The sequence below is a fragment of the Notothenia rossii genome, assembly GCF_949606895.1.
Source record: "Notothenia rossii genome assembly, chromosome: 6".
Classification (NCBI taxonomy): domain Eukaryota; kingdom Metazoa; phylum Chordata; class Actinopteri; order Perciformes; family Nototheniidae; genus Notothenia; species Notothenia rossii.
In genome coordinates, this window is record NC_136909.1 from 38,001,053 (window position 1) to 38,022,173 (window position 21,121).

At 42.8% G+C, this 21,121-nt stretch overlaps 1 long non-coding RNA gene across 1 annotated transcript; it reads left to right on the forward strand.

Annotated features, from left to right (window-relative positions):
* The first annotated feature begins 16,791 nt into the window (after window positions 1-16,791).
* LOC307044178 lies at window positions 16,792-19,308 on the forward strand. The gene is made up of 3 exons (XR_013809553.1): window positions 16,792-17,120; window positions 18,800-18,898; window positions 19,082-19,308. It is a non-coding gene; the product is annotated as an uncharacterized lncRNA (long non-coding RNA).
* Window positions 19,309-21,121: the final 1,813 nt, after the last annotated feature.

Below are 21,121 nucleotides of genomic sequence, written 5' to 3' on the forward strand. Positions count from 1 at the left end.
TAACCCTCTCCTCAATCTCCCAAGCTAGGACGCCGATCACTCGTCTGGGATACCGCAGGTGTCTCCCCCCCTCCCGAACTGCCGGGACAGAGCGTCGGCCTTCACGTTGTGGGAGCCCGGACGGTAGGAGAGGAAAACATTTAACCGGGTGAAAACTAACGACCACCTGGCTTGCCGGGAATTAAGTCTTTGTGCCGACCTGATATATTCCAGGTTCTTATGGTCAGTCCAAACCTGAAATGGTTGTTCTGTCCCCTCAAGCCAGTGTCGCCACTCCTCCAATGCCAACTTGACAGCTAGAAGCTCCCGGTTCCCCACGTCATAGTTTCTCTCCGCCGGACTCAATCTTCTCGAAAAGAAAGCACAGGGGTGGAGCTTCTGGTTCTTACCAGAACGTTGCGACAGGATGGCCCCCACCCCTACGTCAGAAGCATCCACATCCACCACCAACTGACCAGCGGAGTCTGGTACTTGTAGGATAGGAGCAGACGTAAACCAGCCCTTGAGGTCCTGAAAAGCCTCCTCGGCTGCAGGGGACCATCGGAACATCACCTTGGACGAGGTCAGGGCGGTGAGCGGGGCGGCCACGGTGTTGTAGCCACGGATGAAGCGTCTGTAAAAGTTAGCGAATCCCAGGAAACGCTGCAGCTCCTTCCGGGAATCAGGAACCCGCCACAAGGTAACCGCTGAAACTTTGGAGGGGTTCATCTCCACACTTTGTACACACGATGTAGCCTAGAAAGGCGACCGAAGAAGTGTGAAACTTGCACTTCTCCGTCTTGACGAACAGCGAATTCTTCAGGAGTCTCTGGAGAACTGTCTGGACGTGTTGGATGTGTTCCTTGAGATTCTTTGAAAAAATCAAAATATCGTCCAGATAAACAAAAACATAACGATCCAACATGTCCCGGAGTACATCGTTCACCAACGCTTGGAAAACCGCAGGGGCGTTGGTAAGTCCAAATGGCATCACCAGCAGTAGCGTGGCGTGGGGAAAAAATTAGGGGAAGCCAATAATACTTCCTTTCTTTTGGGTCGGGGTTGTGGTGGTCAATGTAATAACCTAACCAGATGAGTGATTACAGCGCCCGGTATCATTTTACACACATTTGTATCATACAGATGCAGGATTTACACACGCCTGTTATCTGACCGACAGGTCCGCACGCACTCTCCAGCCGAAACTCTAATAAGCTTTCATTCACAAACTAAATCAGGAGACCTTTAACGTTTTATGTCCGGTTTGCTCCTTTGTTCATCGCTGTACACAGCTCCAGTTTGGGCATTGGCCTGTCATCAGATTGTATTTGTTGTTGCTGCTGCAGCGGAAGTTTAGTCCAATTATTTTTGATTAAATACTCCAAATCTCCACCCTCCATAATCGCACTTGCTTCAGTTGCTTGCTACTTTCTAACGGCGTTGAGAGTGATGCAGTGACTCTATCTATCTATTGATTAGATTTATGATTCGAAAATTATAAAAGTAGGGTAGACATGTGGATATTATCCGACTGAACAAAACGTGCATTTATCTAACAGGTTTGTTTTCCACTGACCTTATTTAGATCTATTTTCCAAAACCCTGTGGAGAAATCCCATTGCTTTTTTGTCGAGGGAAACCAAACCGAGCGCAGCTTACTTCCAGCTTTTAGAACGCGTCACTGCAACACTAAGTTGAAGCGATTTGATTGGATTGTGAGGCAAGGGAAGCCAGCCGCCTCTGGCTTCCCTTGGCATGGCCATGACCAATCACCGGTTGGCAGGGGCATGACGTGAGCCTCATCTGATTGGTCAATCCCTCAATTTTTTTTCACCAAGGGAAGCCAATTTCGGCTGGCCTCCTCTCGCAACAGAGAGTGCAATCTACTGTTTCACCATAACATCTAGAGGGGCGCTGTTTCACTCTTTTTAAAATACTCAATGAGAATGGGGGCGAGACGGGCCGGCAGCAACACAGAACAAAGAATTTCCGAAACTAAACAAAGTGTTTTTATTTATTTATTAAAATTATAATTACAATCCGAAAAAACAGGGGAAGCCTGGCTTCCCTTGGCCTCCAGGAGAAAACGCCACTGATCACCAGGTACTAAAATGTCCCGAAGAGGTGTTGAAGGCGGTCTTCCATTCGTCCCCCTCTCGGATTCGTACCAGGTGATAAGCATTCCGTAAATCCAGTTTAATGAAGATTGTAGCCCCTTGTAGTAACTTGAACGCTGATGAGATGAGTGGCATGGGATATCGATTCTTCACAGTGACGTCGTTCAGACCCCGATAGTCAATACAGGGCCTCAGGGTCTTGTCCTTCTTCGCCACAAAAAAACCCCCTGCTCCTGCGGGTGAAATGGAAGGACGAATAATTCCCGCAGCCAGAGAGTCATTGACGTAAGTCACCATGGATTTCCTCTCCGGTGCCGAAAGCGAGTACAACCGGGCTTTATGTGGGACTGCGCATTCTTCCGGAACCCCTGTGACATCCGGAACCAGGTTCATATCCACAGATAGTTGAGGTGCGGTGGCCTGCATGAGGCTAACCTGATGACAGGAGGAACTCCATCCTAAGATGGATCCCGTCACCCAGTCAATGTTCGGGTTGTGGCGGCGGAGCCACGGATAACCCTATTTAGAGGCAATGGACATCCACTCTCGGGAGACGTCCGAGTGTGGTGCGGTTACCCAAAGCGACAGACCTAATTTTACCCAGGAAAAGGGTTTGAAACGTTGGGAAAAGTGGTGTAAATAGAGGCAGAGTGAACCCGTGAACCCGTGAACCCAGAGAGCAGGCTGTGCAGAAAATTTAAAAAAGTATCCGAAAATAGTGCCTCATAACGCGGGTAGAGTCCCCTGCCAACTCCCCTTGCATTCCTCCAGAGGTACATTTTCAAAGTTAAAGTTCTTTAAGAACCAGGCAAAACAGGTGAAAATGAGAAAATGTATCCCAAAATGGGGCCTCATAACGCGGGTAGAGTCCCCTGTCAACTCCCCTTGCATTCCTCCAGGGTCAAAATAGTCGAAGTAACTTTTTGGAGAACCAGTGAGAACCAGGAAAAAAGGGGGGGAAATGAACAATAAGTATCCGAAAATAGTGCCTCATACAGATGGTACAGGAGTGAGGCTGGTGAGCTTGACTCGAAGACACATGTGTGTGAAAGTGAAACATTTCACTTTTTTCAGGAATAAGTGTTTGAAAGGTGGGGAAAAGTTGTTTGAAATAGTCTGACACTACCAGGGTTCATCACTGCACTTTACAAGCCAGAAATAATATTTAATTGGTCGGGAAAAGTGTTTTTAAACATCTGGAAGAGAGTTTTAGCCTGTTATTTTGCACGATATCATTTAACATTGAACCTCTCCTAGAAATGCACAGAATATGTACATTTTCAGGATAGGGTCAATGTTAAAATATCGTGCAAAATGACCGGCTAACCCAGAAATTAGGCGGGGAAAAGTTGTTTAAAATAGTCTAATACTACCAGGGCTCATCACTGCACTTTACAAGCCAGGGAAGGTGCCTGAATCCTGGGTAAACATTGTTTAAATAGTCTGATACCTCCAGGAAAGTGGCACTTTATCTGCCCCTGGGAACCTTCAAGGTTATTTATGTTTTATTATTTATTCAACACTAGAACCGCCAATCGGGTCAATTTGACCCAGAGCTGTTTTTTATGTAACTTTTTTTAAGTAAAATATTAAAGTCTCCCAGTCCGTGACTTTTCCTGAAAGTGTGTTATGTAGCACCCTATGTTGTTAAAAATTATCAATATGAAGTCAGATTGAAGAAATCATATACCTATTTCCGCCCAGCGGGTCATATTGACCCCACCCCTTTTCGCACTATTGATTTCGCGTGTAAACAAACATGACGTGCAACGCCTTTTGTCTACTGCGGTTCCTTATAGATTGAGAGATAGATTGAGAGAGGGAGAGAGAGAGATAGATAGATAGATAGATAGATATATTGATATATTGATAGTGACAGTCTGTAGTGAAGGAGCGCGCTCCCGCTCACGGGAGACTGCTCGCGCTGCGCTCCGCAGCAAACAGCTGTTTGCTTTTCACCCAACAACGACAACTGCCTCACGAAACGCTATGTTGTAGCATTAATAAACTAAACAATTTAACACAATTGCTTGTCAAAATACCAATACCACAGGACCATTTTTATTTTTAAAGCAATACTTTAACTTGAAAATCAATGCATTCTAATAGGATAGTTGCACAAGATGGCGTCTATCAACTTCCGGCGGCTGGGTGTGAGCCCGAGTACTTCCGGTCTTCGGTGTCTCATAGCTACTATTGGCAGGTGCAAGGCCAGCTCCTACTCACAGGGATGGATTGGTGCGATTTCGTCGTTTTTGCGGAGGATGATATCCTTATACAGCGTATCTGCAGAGACTACGAGGTGGCTAAAACCATTAGGGAGAAAGGAGATCATTTTTATTTTTATTTGTACATGGAGTGATATGCACTACACTACATTGGCAGGTTTGCCATCACTCACTGTACGGAGGCTCAGTCATTGGTACACATTTATTTATAAAGCTATGTTGGACAAACTCCCGTATTACATCTGTTCACTGATAAAGCAGAAAGTTGCAAGCAGCTACAGTATTGTCTGAGATCGCATGATGTAGTCTTGTTAGATGTGCCAAGAGTAAGGACTGTCTTAGGTAAGACAGCTTTTATGTGCGCAGCTCCACTTGCTTGGAACAGTCTACAGCTAAAATTGAAATTGAGCAATTTTATTTCTCTGAATGTTTTTAAAGCACGTCTAAGTGAAATATTTTCTGAAACTATGGGTATTTGTAAATGTATATAAGTATGTAAATATGTTGTATGATATCCTCTATTGTTTGTTTTTATGTTGTTTTATGTTTCATGTGGAACTTAAATTGCTGCAGGTCTCCCTTGTAAAAGAGATCTATGATCTCAAGCGACCAATCTGAATAAATAAAAGTTTGAAATGAAATGAAACATTAGTGTACCACACTACATCATATGTTATCATATTGTGGATTTATTATATTATGTATTGTCCTATGTTATTTTTGTATGCATTTGTTTTGAGGTTATAATTCATTAGTTATATATAATATATATTAGTTATATTCATTAGCCGATTCTTTTGAAAATGAAAAATGGAAAATGAGCCAAACGCAGCAGCATTTGGATGCACTTCAACCAAACCCCAGGCAGTGATAAAGCGCACCATTTGTAAAGGCAAACTATCCTTTAAAGCAGGGTCAACAAATAATCTCCATCGCCACTTAAAAACACAGTATCTAATATAAAGAGTTGCTTGAATTTCATTCCAGGCAAGACAACTTTATTTACTTAACACATACAGAGGGTAAATTCAAAGTAGTACATTCACTGACATGGATATGGCGCTACCTTGTGTCATGTTTACAAAGAAGATTATTGACATTAGGTCTGGCAATACAGTCAATCATTATCCTGGTGATTATTTCGCTTATTTTCCCTTCAAAGAGCCATAATTCCCATCACTAATTGCTGCCCAGGCTTGCCCATGCTTTTACCAGCGGTCCGTTCTGGTAGTTGACCAGGAAGCAAGCCACATTGAAGAGCTCCTCAATGCTTCCACACACAGACAGTGGTATGGCTTTGTCAAATAGTTTGTTCTCTTTCACTCTTCTGATGCACCTCTCCACATGGACCCTCAGACGTGCAATGGATTGAGTCTGCCTGACATCCTCCCTGCTCATTTGGTTTTTTTTGTGCAGAAAGGCAGGCCGGTAAACTTTACACTCAACCAGATTGTCCACAAGGAACCCTTTGTCGACCATTATCTCCATGTCTGGTGTGAGCAGGCTCACGATGCCAGACAGCTTGAAGATCTCCCGGTCACTCATAGATCCTGCATACAGGCCAGACACAAATGTAATGGCACCATGTGGTGCCATGCCGATCATGGCCTTGAATGTAGCATGCGACTTGGATGTAGAAAACACCTCACTCTGCAGCAGGAGAGATGATGGAGTCTGGCAGAATACTTCAGTGCAGTCAAGCACCACTTGTGTGTCAGGGAAAGCTGAAAACTCTGGTGGAAGGTGAGCTTTGACAACTTTGCGTGGGATCCACAGACGTTTGCTTCCAAGCAGTTAGTAGAGGAAGTGTGTCCAGGTGGAAATAATTCTGCTGACTGTGGTGCGGTGAATGCCAAACCGTTCTGCTAGATCCCTCAGATGTAGGCCCACTGACAGGTGCATGAGGAACAGCAGCAGCTCATCTATGGGTGGAAGTTTCTGTGAAAACAAATAAGTGTTAGGCATGCTGTAGATACTGTTATAGGGGAGACCGGGTACAGTTGTAACACATTTTCCTGGGGTTTGTTGTTCTGTGTGTGTGTGTGTTTGTGTGTGTGTGTGTGTGTGTGTGTGTGTGTGTGTGTGTGTGTGTGTGTGTGTGTGTGTGTGTGTGTGTGTGTGTGTGTGTGTGTGTGTGTGTGTGTGTGTGTGTGTGTGTGTGTGTGTGTGTGTGTGTGTGTGTGTGTGTGTGTGTGTGTGTGTGTGTGTGTGTGTGTGCGTGCGTGTATTTTGTGTGTGTTTTGTGAGTGATGTGATGCACTTGTTAAATGGTGGTATAGTGCGCAGCATGCATAATTATTAATATACATCCATGCTTGTATGCTGCTTACCGTTGTTGATGGTTGAGAGGAATCTGAGCTGCTGGCAGAGGATGCCTTGGCGTTGGTGATCCGCACCATCTTGGTGTTGGATGCAGGCTCCACCAATTTCCAAAAGGCGAGCAAATGCTTGTATGTGGCAAATCTAAGAATGTAATATTGTTCATGTTAGACGTAGTTTTGTTTCTTAAATTAGCTTCCCCAAATGAAAAGTGTTTATCAAACTAATGGCCATAACAACATCCTGATAGCCTTATAAACCAACCTTCTAAACAAACCTGGTGTAGAAACGAATGTCCTCGTCCGACCCTGCCAGGCGTTGTATCCCGAAACGAGATCTCAGTTGTAACACTTCCAGCTGGTGTTGGAGCTCCCTAACCTGGATTTTCAAGGCTTCGTTCTCGTCGGCCACCTGATTTGCCATCACCGCTAGTGCTGTGTTCCTGGACTCACATTCAGGTTCAGGTCCGGACTCAAGTCCAGAGGTTCAGGTTCAGGTCCGGACTTATAAGTCCGGACTTGTGTCAAGTTGTGTGAGTAACTAAAGTGAACTTATTGTGAGCTAATTATCAATTGAAAATAAACTCATAATCAACTCAAATTCAAACTCGTCAGGTTTATTGTGCCCCCTTCCAACTTGTGTCTACACCATGTCTTTTCTAGAACTCTACATGTGTTACTAACTACACAACACAACTACATACATAGTGATGTACATACAAGACTCAATATGCAAGAGTAAAAGTCTGTGTTCTTGTTCAAGAATAACAGCATATTGACATTGTCTGGGTGAAGTGTTGCTCTTTCGGCAGACACTATATCACCATACATACAAAGGAGTTAGCTTAGCAACACTACCAAATATGGCAACCAGCATCCCACGCTGTCAGTGTCCACTATGTCTAAGCCAGTTTCCCTTGACGTCACACAGATCTCGCGAGCAGTTGCGATATTTTGCGAGACTTCGTGAGCTCAGTAATGGCCGCCATATCAGAAGCCAAAACAATGTTTTTCGTCTTTTCTCAGCGCAAATTTCTCGATCTATGGAAGGTTTTAGATGGTTTAGAACACAAAGGAGAATATACGTAAGTACCGGTTCCTGACGTTCCGGTTTTAACCGGACTTGAACCGAAACTTTTTACAAGTCCAGTACCGGTTCGGCGTACCGGTACGCAGCACTAATCACCGCCGTCGCTGGATTTACAGAGTAGTCATGATCCGGCGGCGCAAGTGTTTCCACCTCTACTCAGCTGTCAAGTCCGGGGTGGGATTCTCTGCCCTCGGCCGACGCTCCCAAACATTACGTCTTGGTGTAGGTAGCTCGTAGTTATTCCAAGCAAAGAGAACAGGTGTAGCTCCTTTCTTTACTCTGTTCAGTCCTCCAGCTGTGACCAATAAGTCTCCTGGTCGAAAATGCCTACTACACACACGGGTATTTGTTGTGGGGCTGAAATTGTCCCGACTCAGCCACTGAGCCTTTACCTCAGCATCAATAGGAAATGAATGTAAACTTATCTCCCGATTATAACGGGACTTATTTGTACAAAGGGGCACACAGCAATGTAGTGCCGACTTTCTTACCCGCTGGAAGGCCAATCGCTTTTCTTTAACGCTCATCATCTATGCTATCTATCGCTATCTGTATGCTAACTGTATGCTATGTATCTTGCTATCTATCCATCTATCTCTCTCTCTCTCTCTCTCTCTCTCTCTCTCTCTCTCTCTCTCTCTATCTCTCTCTCTCTCTCTCTCTCTCTCTCTCTCTCTCTCTATCTATTGTATGTATATCGCTAACTCCCCAAACAACTCCACAACGAAGACCGGAAGTACTCGGGCTCACACCCAGCCGCCGGAAGTTGATAGACGCCATCTTGTGCAACTAGCCTATACCGGGTCAATTTGACCCCGGTGGCGGTTTTAGGTATAAAACGTCTCTGGCGGTTCTAGTGTTAATTATCACATGATTTTTACAAAAACAGTATACACAGTAAACACAACAAAAACATGATTAGCAGGGGCCCGGGGACCATATTAGGCGTCTAACTTGTACGGTGCACCGGGGCAAACAGGTTGAGTCCACGGCTCCTGCCCCCTCCTCACGAGTGTCAACCGGCCCTGAAGAAGAGGTATCGTTGGGGTCTTGTCTGCTGCTCTCAGCCCCTGATATGAAGGTAGATATGGTGCAAAATGCGAGACCGTGTAAAACCTGATGTGAGCACTTGCAGAAAAAAAATCTGAGCTTGTGTGTATACATTTACACTTGTATAAAATATCCACGTATCTGTGAACCAAATTTGAAGTCACAGAAGGAAAAAAATGTTTTCGTAGCTTCTAGAAAAAAAATGAACGTAGTGATGAAATGTTCACTTGCACAAAAATATACATTTTTAAAATATATTTTCCATTACAACTGCAACTTGGTTATTACAACCTGACTATGGCTGTGACTGTGTGACTGACCCAAGCCTTGTCGTTCTGATAGCTCCGCCCCTTCGTTCCAACCCCCCTCCCTCCCCCACATCTACAGGTGAAAATTACTTTTGCAAAACATTCATCGCAAGACGTGTAGCAAAAGTCAAGGCCGGAGATTAGTCGATTTAAACTGCCACAGAGCAGATTCGTGAAGTTGTAATGACTGATTTGAGAGGTTGTAATAACCAAGTTGCAGTTATAATGGAAAATATATTTAATTTCATCACTAAGTTCATTTTTTTTCTACAAGCTACAACATTTTTTTTTTCTTCTGTGACTTCAAATTTGGTTCACAGATACGTGGATATTTTATACAAGTGTAAATGTATGCACACAAGCTCAGATTTATTTTCTGCAAGTGCTCATCAGTTTTTACACGCTCTCGCATTTTGCACCATATCTGCCTTTATACTCTGAGCCCTCTTCGGAGGTATCTGATGGCGGTAGACCACCTTCTGATGATGCTGCTGCAGCTGCTGCCGCCCTGAACATGGAGCGGATTTTCAATGCCTCCTTTATTCCAGGCGTATTCCCGTAGAACCGGTCAGCCGTGCTTACATCGTGACACATAAACCTGGCGAGAATCGACCTGCTTTCTGGATCTTGGTAATGCTTGATATTGTCAGCCATGGCAGTGCACAGGATTGTGAAGGTGACGGCTTTTTCTAGCAGAGCATCAGCCCAAGCCCTCTTCAAGTGAGCGTTCAGGTTCTTGGAGGCGTACATCCCCGTTGTGAAAAGGAAGAATTCATTCTGAGGACCCGACAAGCCCTCTTTTATCCCCATCCACCGCATGACCAAGCTAAACTCCTTCAAGCACCAGCTGTGCTTCGCCAAATGTCTTGGCCGTCTTGTGATCCTGCACGTGGATGATGTAGCCCTCAGAAGTGCCCCTTCTGTCCGCCTCAAATACCTCAGTGTTGGTCATGTTTGCGTACACGCCCGGGTGGTGGCCCAACCCAGTCTCACGGCATTTCGTGTTCACCAACACGATTTTTAATCTATGGTTTCGTGTTCACCAACACGATTTTCCCCTTTTTTGTGTTGCACAGCACGATTTTAAAAGCAATGTATTTCTATTGGTAGTCTTTCCCCTTTTTTTTCGTGTTGCACAGCACGATTTTAAAAGCAATGTATTTATGTTGGTAGTCTCACGGCATTAAGTGTTATAGGAAGACCGGAAGCTGTGTGTGTTAAATGTTGTACAATTATGTGCGCCCTAGCTCATTGTGTCCTGCAGAGGGCAATGTTGTCTGCAGTGCGTCCAGGACGTGACGTCACTGACTATACCTTGCACTACATGTGGCCTCTACCTTATCCATTTAGATGTTGTTTGGATCGAGAGCTGAGCGGCAGCACAACCGCATCTCTCCTACCACGATAAATAAATATGCCTAATGAAGGCTAAAGGAAGCTGTCTACTACTGAGTTCTATTAAATCTCCACCGCAACGCACTTCGCATAACAGGTTATGGGCCCAGGAATGCCAGTCTAGAGCAACAAGGTAACAGAAGAACAAGCTGTTAGCCAAGAGAAGCTACTCGTGGGACCTGGATGAAGACGGCGCTGAGAGACTCCCGCGTAAACTGAAAACACGGTGTTTCTACAAGCCGCAACCCAATGTTTGGAGATAAGTGAACTGTATAAAGAGAAGACGTGTTAACGTGGATGCAACGTAAAAAATGGCCAGAGCAGGAACATCCCAGCAGATTTTATTCGATGGAACAGAAGATAAGTATGATCTGTGGGAGACGACATTCCTCAGCCGTTTGCACATTTTGAAGCTAAAAGACACTATTTTGCGAGTGCCCACGGGTGAAACCGCATTAGCTGCAGATCCAGGAAAAAATGAAGACTGTTATGCACAGTTAGTGAATGCCCTGGATGATAAGAGCCTGTCATTGATAAGACATGATGCCGCCGATGATGGAAGGAAAGCCCTGAAATTATTGAGGGAGCACTATTCAGGAAAAACCAAGCCAAGGATTCTAAACCTGTATACATCATTGACCACCATACAAATGGCAGACAATGAAACTGTTACTGATTACATGATAAGGGCTGAGAATATAATTGCAGCTCTACGTGATGCAGGAGAGAACATGAGTGATGGGCTGCTTGTAGCCACCATTTTGAATGGACTGCCAGATTCATTCAGGCCACTGGCTGTCCATGTAACACAGAACGAGGATGATTTTACATTTAAAGACTTCAAGAGAAGACTGAGGATCTATGAAGAATCTGAGAAGATGAGGACGACTGGATCTATGGACAGTGTGATGAAGACTAACACAAGGCAAAGTAGACAATGCACCAAGACACACAGGAAGAATGGAGAACCCACTCTGACTTCAGTGACTTGTTACAAGTATGGAGAAAAAGGACACATTAGAAGCAAGTCCACCCAGAAAGTGTGGTGCAGTCACTGCAAGAGCAACACACACACAGAGTCCCTGTGCAGGAAAAAGGGAAAAGAAGACGGAGCCAGGAAGGTTGCAGAGGAAGAAGAGGAGGACAACGGCGACGAGGATCATTGCTTCATGGGCAAGCAGGCAAACAGCGAGAGGCCATCAGCCAACGTAAAGAAGAAGGGCATCATGGTGGACGCCGGAGCGACATCCCACATAGTGAACGATATCGCCAAGTTCAAGAGCTTTGACAACACATTCCAGCCCGACACCCATTCAATCGAGCTGGCGGATGGGACCAAATGCAGCGGGATGGCGCAACGCAGAGGGACAGCGCTGATCTATCTGCTAGACAACGATGACGTCAGCAGAGAGCACAGCTGCATGAGGCACTGTATATGCCGACATATCCACACGATATCTTCTCAGTGGCAAGAGCAACAAATGGAGGAGCAACAGTCACTTTCAAGAAGGGGGACAGCCACATGATCACCAAGAGTGGTAACAACCGGTTTGACTTCCATGAAAGTGGTAATCTGTTTTACTTGCCAACTGTTCAGAAAAATGTTGATAAATGTAATGTTTGCCACGACATGCAAACTTGGCATGACATTTTGGGACATTGCAATTATGAGGATGTACAAAAGTTACTGGGTGTGGTAAAAGGCATGGAGATAAGAGGCAGTGCAGTCAGGCCAGCACAGCTGTGTGAAATTTGTACAAAAGGAAAATTCACCCAGACAAGGAATAGGGAGCCAGACAGAAAGGCTACAGAACCTTTACAGCTGGTCCACACTGATTTAGCCGGTCCCATGAGAACCCCAAGCTTAGAAGGGCACAAATATGCACAGTCTTTTACGGACGACTAATCGGGTGCCATAACTGTTTATTTTCTCAAATCCAAAAGTAATGCAATACATGCCACAGAGAGGTTCTTGGCAGACTCAGCACCTTATGGAAAAGTAAAATGTTTACGTTCAGACAACGGTGGCGAATTTACTAATAGAGAATTCAAATCACTGTTAACCAAAAATAGGATTAGACATGAGACATCTGCACCCTATTCACCTCACCAAAACGGCACAGCAGAGAGAGGTTGGCGAACCCTCTATGAAATGGGCAGGTGTATGCTGTTAGATAGTAAGTTGCCAGACACACTGTGGAATTATGCTGTACAGACGGTAGCCTATGTAAGAAACAGGTGTTACAGTAATCGCTCAAAGAAAACACCTTATGAGGTGCTCACAGACAAGAAGCCAGACATGTCCAAACTTCAGAAATTTGGATCTGTGTGTTTTGCCTACACACAAGAGAAGGGGAAGTTAGATTCCAGATGTGAGCAGGGCATTTTTATTGGATATGATAAGAACAGTCCAGCTTATCTTGTGTACTGTCCAGACACAGATAAGGTCCAAAAACACAGGTTGGTGAAATTCACAAACAAGACAGCCAAAGAGAAAGAAACACAGACACCTGGGTCACACATTGAATGTCAGGACAGAGAGGTACACCCCAGGGTCCTTGACAATGAGGAAAATGTTGATGGAAGAATGGGAAATGCATCAGGTCAAAGTGTTCAAGGTGATGTTTCTGTGGCTGAATGTGAACAGCCAGGCACTGAGAGTGAGGCTAGAAAGAACCCACCTAGAGCTACAGTAGGAGAAAGCCAATGCACTTACAGGATTATGAGACTGAGGATACAGTAGACCAACTGGTAACATGTGTAGACTCTTGTTATAGAGCAGTTTGTGACATACCACAAAATTACAAGGAGGCCATAGGGTCAACCAAGTCACGGCAGTGGATCAATGCAATGAATGACGAGATGCAGTCACTAGAAGAGAATGACACATTCAAGATCACCCAGTTGCCTCTAGGCAAAAAGGCAGTGGGGGGTAGGTGGGTCTATACTCTCAAGTGTGATACTGATGGGTCAGACAAGTATAAGGCAAGATTTGTTGCAAAAGGTTACAGCCAAAAACAAGGCATTGACTATGAGGAAACTTTCTCACCTACAGCTGACATGACAACTGTTCGAGTTGTCATGCAAAAGGCAGTGCAGGAAGATTTAGTTGTACACCAAATGGATGTGAAAACTGCATACCTGCATGCACCCATTGATTGTGAGGTCTATTTGGAACAACCTGAAGGTTATGAGAAAAAGTCAAAAACTGGAGAAAAGTTAGTATGCAAATTACAGAAGTCCCTATATGGTCTAAAGCAGTCAGGCAGAAACTGGAATGCTCTGTTACATGCATATCTCACTGAAAATGGTTTTGAACAAAATCCTGCTGATCACTGTCAATACACAAGGGAAAAACAAAACGAAAAAGTGATTCTGATTGTATGGGTTGATGATCTGATAATTGCTGCTAACAATGAAGAGGTTCTGAAAAGTGTCAAAAATGATGCTCAAATGATGATGATGTTTAAAATGAAAGACCTGGGGAAATTAAACAATTTTCTTGGTATAGATTTTAACCAGTCAGAGGGTCAAGTCACAATGTCACAGGAAAGGTATGTGAACAAAATCCTCTCCAGATTTGGAATGCAGGATTGTAGGGTCAGAGAAACCCCATGTGAGTCTAAACTTGAATACTCAGAAAATGCTGAAAAAATGGAAGGGCCAAGGATGTATAGAGAGGCAGTAGGAAGTCTGATCTATTTGGCTACATGCACTAGACCAGATTTAAGTTTTGTGGTCAGTAAACTTTCCCAGCATTTTGCTGAACCAAGTGAAGAGCATCGGAGCACTGTGAAGCATGTGTTCAGGTATCGTAACGGTACAACAGACCGTGGATTATGCTTTAAAAATGATGACGCAGGTAAACTGGGCCTAATAGTCCATAGTGATGCAGACTGGGCCTCAGAGGTTACAGACAGACGTAGCACCACAGGGTACTGTGCCAGTCTGAGTGAGAGAAGCTCTCTCATTTCATGGAAGAGTAGAAAACAACCAACAGTTGCACTTTCTACCTGCGAGGCAGAATACATGGCCTTAGCGTCAGCCATACAGGAGTGTATGTATTTACAACAGCTACTCAAGGGTATTGATGAGTATCAATATGGGTAAACCAAGGTTTATGATGACAACCAAGGAGCTATTGCACTTGCCAGAAATCCAGTAAATCGGCAGAGGTGCAAACATATCGATATTAAATATCACTTTATCCGAGAAACTGAACAGTGGGAGGATATCTTTGGAATATTGTCCTACTGACAACATGGTAGCTGACCTAATGACAAAACCAGCCACTAAGCTGCAACGGAAAAAGTTTGCTCAGTATTTGTTTGGCACTTAAAGTGCAAGAAATGCATATATGTGCCATTGTATTTTTGTTGTTTATTTTGTATTGAAGGCCAAATGGGGAGAATATTTCTTTGGTTTGTATTCTGTTATGAAAATGTACCACAATAAGCTAGGATCGAGTAGGGGTGTTAAATGTTGTACAATTATGTGCACCCTTGCTCATTGTGTAGTGCAGAGGGCAATGTTGTCTGCAGTGCGTCCAGGACGTGACGTCACTGACTATACCTTGCACTACATGTAGCCTCTACCTTAGATGTTGTTTGGATCGAGAGCTGAGCGGCAGCACAACCGCATCTCTCCTACCACGATAAATAAATATGCCGAATGAAGGCTAAAGGAAGCTGTCTACTACTGAGTTCTATTAAATCTCCACCGCAACGCACTTCGCATAACAGTGTGCTTCATAAAAACATGTTCTTACTCAATATCAAGCCATGATTATTGCTTTTATTTGTATCATTTCGGACTTTTTTTGCTGTCTGTGAGGAAAATAAATGGGGCTCATTTTTCCTTCTAATTTGTTATTCTTTTCAGAATAACACACTGTTATTTAGTCAACAATAACACACAATTACCCTTGTTTTTATTTATTTGTTTAATTCTATAATCTCGGGCTTTGTTGCCGTCCTTCAGGAACTGAATTTCAAAATAAAAATAACCGGAAACAGACGTAGGCCTATAAGGGACATTTCGAGCATCATCGAGTTTAGGATGGCCGAAGACACTACACTACCCATAATCCCCAGCTATCGTTTAGGACTACAGTCCCCGTGATTAAACTTCAAGTCGGGATTGGATGTTGGAGTGGCAGTGCGCCAAGGTTACGGAATCGAAACTGGATCGAACGCCGCCCCCCCCAACAATTAGAAGTTGCCAGTAGCCTATTAAACACCAATTATTAACCAATTAAAATGAACCAATTAAACATCTCTCTTACACAGTTTAAACGCATTTCAAGTGGAAGAATTGTTCGTGTCTCCTCTTCGTGTCTCGGGAAGCTGGAAGCTGTATTATTTTCAACAAAAAAAAAAAATCGTATTAAAATTTTAATCCTTGTTTTATTTATGTTAAATTGTTGTTGTCGGTTAATTTTCCATTTTATTTATTTAGGTTTAAGATATCATTATTTTTTATTTATTATTATCATGTTAGATGTTTAAACTTTTCTGCATGTTATAAGGCAATATATACTTTTTGGTTTTTGTCCGTAGGCTACTTAGGTTATTAAAGAGTTATCGTGTCAAAATATAGGAAATGTATTAATATTTTATTGTATAATCGGTACAGGAAATTACATCATTCAGAGCACCACCTATTGGCCAAAGACGCTGCCACCGGCATTGCGATCCATCCTCTGACAAAGTAAGTTGGGTCACTAAAGTCTGATACATGTTTTGCTTAGATTTAATAATTGGGGCTTTTTTTTTAAGCCTTTACTCGCATGGTTCATCATACATACTGAACTGTTTTAAGTCTGAGAAATGCTTTCGCCATAATCAGCAAAGCAACATTAATGTGAAATTATTCTTGCGGGCGGCTAGCTAGCTAGTTCACGTTCAACATAAGCTTAAACTAGTTTAGCTACATTTATATCAGCTCATAAGTGGTGTGTGAAAAATATTTGTTTTAATTACGGCTACATACGTCGGTGTTAAAGTGTGAGTTATACGTTATCTTAATCGCTTTTGTTTTACACATGACAGTACTAACGCTGGCCGACATTTTAATATATGTTTCGGGGGGAGGGGCATAGTCCACGTCCATGTGCTTGTTACGCGTATGAAACAGGAAACACGTAAATGAACTCAGTCTGTCTAAAATAGTTAAACCGTCACAATGTGCATTTAAAAAAGCTAGTTTCACTACATAATTCACTTTTTCTGTTCTCTCCTGCAGCTCCCGTACCCACACCACAAACCCATACACTGATCTACACCATCATAAATACAACGTCACTTTTAAGAGCCAAACTCAACCTATCTCTCTGTCTATCTACCTACCTTTCTTATAGTTATTGTCTCTATCTTTTTCTATCATTCATTATCTATTTCTTCATCTATCCATCTCAATCTTACAATCTGTCTCTCTATCTCTGTTTGTCTCATACAGCAGCTGTTGCATATCTGTTGTGGCTGGCTGGCTGGCTGGCTGGCTGGCTGGCTGGCTGGCTGGCTGGCTGTGTTGCAATGGCAACAAAACACAACCCAGACCCCAATAATCCCACATCCAAAGAAGGGAAACGCATGGCTCTTGAGCTGAAGCATGAACACATGCTAGCTGAAGCTAAGGTTGGTGTTTTAACCCATATGACCTCATTCATTTCCTACTTGAATTTGGCACTATCTGTTATCCAAAAAATGCTGAACAGGCCAAGAGTAACTGGATTTTGGATCAATGTATAGGGCCTTTGCAAAACGGTTCATCATTACAACATGGGGACCAGAGGCTTACTAAATAAAGCTTGTTCAACTTGTTTTACTTCATTAGTTGTATATGGTAGGAAAAACTTGAAGCAAAAATGTTCTTCAAGTGAATGAATTTACTTTTATTTGTCCACTGTCATATGGTATCAGTTTATCAGCAACATCAACCTTACCTGAGTTGTTACTTGGTCACAGAAAGCAGCTGAGGAGAGGAAACTGGCACACTCTGTAGGAGACACTTTACAGTCCCCTAAAAGGGGCTGTGTAGGACGTGGCAAGCCGAGAGGGAGGTGTGGAGGGCGAAGCCAAGGCTCAGCTACAGGTTGAAATCCCAATTATTTTACATTTTTATGAATTTACTAAGTAAATGGTTGGAAAATCGAATTAAAACACAGTAATTGCTTGTTGAGGGTCTACAATAATTCCAATATATAAACGCATAGTGAAACTACAGTCGGAGACATTCCCACTGTGGTGTCATAAGAACTATGCTTTATTTAATTTCACAAGCTTTTAAACAATAGGTAGATGATAAAAATCATCAGTTATCTGTTGTTAACCCTCTGTGTGATGTTTTACAGTCACATCCCCCCCGACTGAGGGCTTCCAGTCTTCCAGAGGTTCTGCGTACTGAACCTTCAGCACAACACGAATTTGGTAAATCACAAAAATGGCTTTAAGTTTAAAACTAAAATCAATATTTAAATAAATTGTGTTAGTGAGAGAAAATAACCTTATACACAACTGACAGTTCAGGACTCGAACGAGGAATCTAATTCAGTAAAGATATTGGCCAGTTCCATACTAAGCAAAGAAATGATCCTTGATTTTTAGTGTTCATCTTAAATATAGTCATTTACAGTTAAAGTTTCCCATTCTGTTCACAGAAAAGAATATGGAGAGACTCTCTGACATTCTTTCCTCATGTCCTCCTGAGCCTCAAAGAAGCTCTGCCTCATCCTGGTCTTTTCAGCAGCAGAAAGCCTCAGAGCGCTGGAAAGAAGCGAGACCATACCACCTGCAATGCCTTCTAGAAAAAGAGGCTGTTAGTCATCCCCTGTGTGGCCTCTGCCACGAGTCGGCTGTTATTAGGTGAGATAACATTTACCTTTATTTAAATTACTTTACCTAATTGGAATTTTTCAGTATTAATGCTCAGTTCCCTGCTATTTCAGCTAACATGCCTGACTTTTGGGATGTTAGAAAACTGGATACCTAGAGAAAACCCACATGAAAATGAAAGTAATTCTAGGATATTAGAATAATTTTGTATTTCCTCCCAAGGTGTAGAGAGTGTCTCCCCAAGGAGTGTTTCTGTGGAGACTGTGATGTACTTCATCACAAGAAACAGCCACTCCACAACAGGGACAGTTTAATGAATGGTTTTTTTAAACCAATTAGTCCAACAACGTGTGTTGTTAGAGTGGAAGGTGGATATGACACCCATGACCAAGATATGCTCTCTCGAACTTGCATTTTGATGTCCACATGTCTCTTCGGCCAGCATATAATGGTAATTAGTGCTTTTCGTTTTTTTTTGACAGCTTGCATATTGCCAACTGTGAAGGCACCCAACTGCTCCTGTAAAGGCACAAACTTCACTGTGGTACCAGGCAAACCAGTGATTTTAATTACCATCAATGGTAAACAAATATATATATATTTGGATTTCTATTGAATTGTTGTTATATGTTTACTGTTGTGGGCTGAGGCATTGTGCTTCCACTTGGAGTAAAACCTTCATGTAATATCTGTTAATCTTTGACTATTTGTAGATGGAACTGTTGTAAAATGTGTCTTAATTATGTTTATTTACTTGTTCCAAGGGCGTTATGACTTGCATCTGCCACTATATGTTTGTCAAACTTGCCAGCAGCAGTGGACCCCCGACTTGAAAGTCCTCCTTGAGAGTGGATACTGGCCAGCTTCGGTCAGTATTTCCACACTTTACACCTTGGACCTCCTGAGCTCCTTTGAAGAGCTCAAGGTCATCTCTCCGGGATTCTCCAGACAGGCCTTTGCAAAGCTGCTGGAGCATCGCACAAAGTGTGGAGGAAGAGTAAGTGTAAATATTCTTTACCATATTACTGTATACATTATAACATTTCCGTAAATAGACAAAATCACAGCAATATATGTAATTATCTTCCAGTCTGCACCTGTCAACGGAGGTGCACTGCAGCGCAGCTTTCTGGAGTTCTCACGACCAATCTTCTGAGCCGGCCCGGCTAAAATAACTGGATGGCCTATCTTCCTGTCAGCCTTCCATCTGTGCACAAACTTATCTCGTGCCCTCATTGGTCATGTTCGCGTTCGTGTGTGTTGGAGGAGGGGCTCTGTAAGGAAGTGGCAGATTTTTTCCGGTTGTGTATTTTCAAATTCTAGCGCACTCGAGCTGGTTTCTCCATTCTTACCTACCCCACCGTTAACTCTTTTTAGGGTTTTATTTATTTCAAAGTGGGCACATTTTAATTATATATTTGTTTCCTTTAAATGGGCAGAGGACTCCCCAAGGGCTGTGTTTAATTTATGTTAAAGTAGGCCTGTGTATTATTTTTAATTCTCCTTATAGGAGTTCTTTGTTTCTTATTAGAGGTTAACAGTTTTATATAACGTAATACATAGCCTAATAAATGCAAAAAAAAAACTAGTTTTTGTCTGATATAACAATAAATACAACTTTATTAGCTATCAAGCTATGAAATATGTTTTGCGGCTCCAGACAATTTTTTTTTTGTTTGAAAAAGGAGCAAAATGGCTCTTTTGGTCAAAAAGGTTGCAGACCCCTGGACTAACCCCAACGCTCTAGAGTCAAGACATACACCCTTATGGTGGCCTTTTACTTGTGTTGTGGTGAAACACATAAGTAAACCATTGCCAGAGAGGACAATTTTATTGTTTTAAAAACAATGTTATTGATGTGGTTGGTTGATGAATAAATATAAATTAAGCATACGTCTGTTATGCGTTTGGAAATAAATTCATTTAGAAGTAACAATATGGGTTAGCACTTGAATATTTTTGTAAAGAGATGATCCTCATCCGGAACACTGGTTGTTGGTTTAAGATAAGATAGAACTTTATTGATCCCAATTTGGGAAATCTTTGCGTTGCAGCAGCATTAAAACACATGGCATTATACAATACTAATAAAAAGACAAGAAATAAAGAAGAAAATATACATTTTACATTTAAAAAATATATTTAAACAAACACACAAACGAGAAAATTACTCTAATATTGAATCCAAGCAAGTCCCATCCAATTAACAAAAAAATCCAACACTCTGTCCTGAAGACAGAACCCAGAGGAACCACTAACCAGGATGACAGTCTGTAACACAGTCAGGAGACCTTCACAAACTGCCCCGCCCCCTCACACACAGACGGGAGAGAGAGATCTCGTCTGGATTAGAAAGCTTGAAAATACATCATAGATGCATGTTGTAGTCTTATTGCATATTAGAAACGGAGTTGGCGAAGCTAAAACTAACATATAATGTTTATGTAGCAATAATACATATGATATATATTTTTTAAATGTCTCCAGTACCGATAAAAAGTCAGATAACTTCGGAGCTTAACGTTACCACTGTCTTTAATAATTCCGGCCCGGGGACCGTTTAATACCGGGGCTCGGTACCAGGCGCGCCGGATTCATTTTAGAATTGGGGGGGCCAAAAAAAGTGCGTGTGTATGGCCCAATCCCAAACTACGCCCTAGACACTCCCCCTCCGTGACGGAGTGAACTCCGTGGAGTGACACATGAGGCTCCCTCCTGTCAGATGGAGGGAGTAAATACAGCGGCAAGCTTTGGGACAAACTCCCCTCTCTCCGGCAGAAACAGGAAATGCCGTAACGGCTACA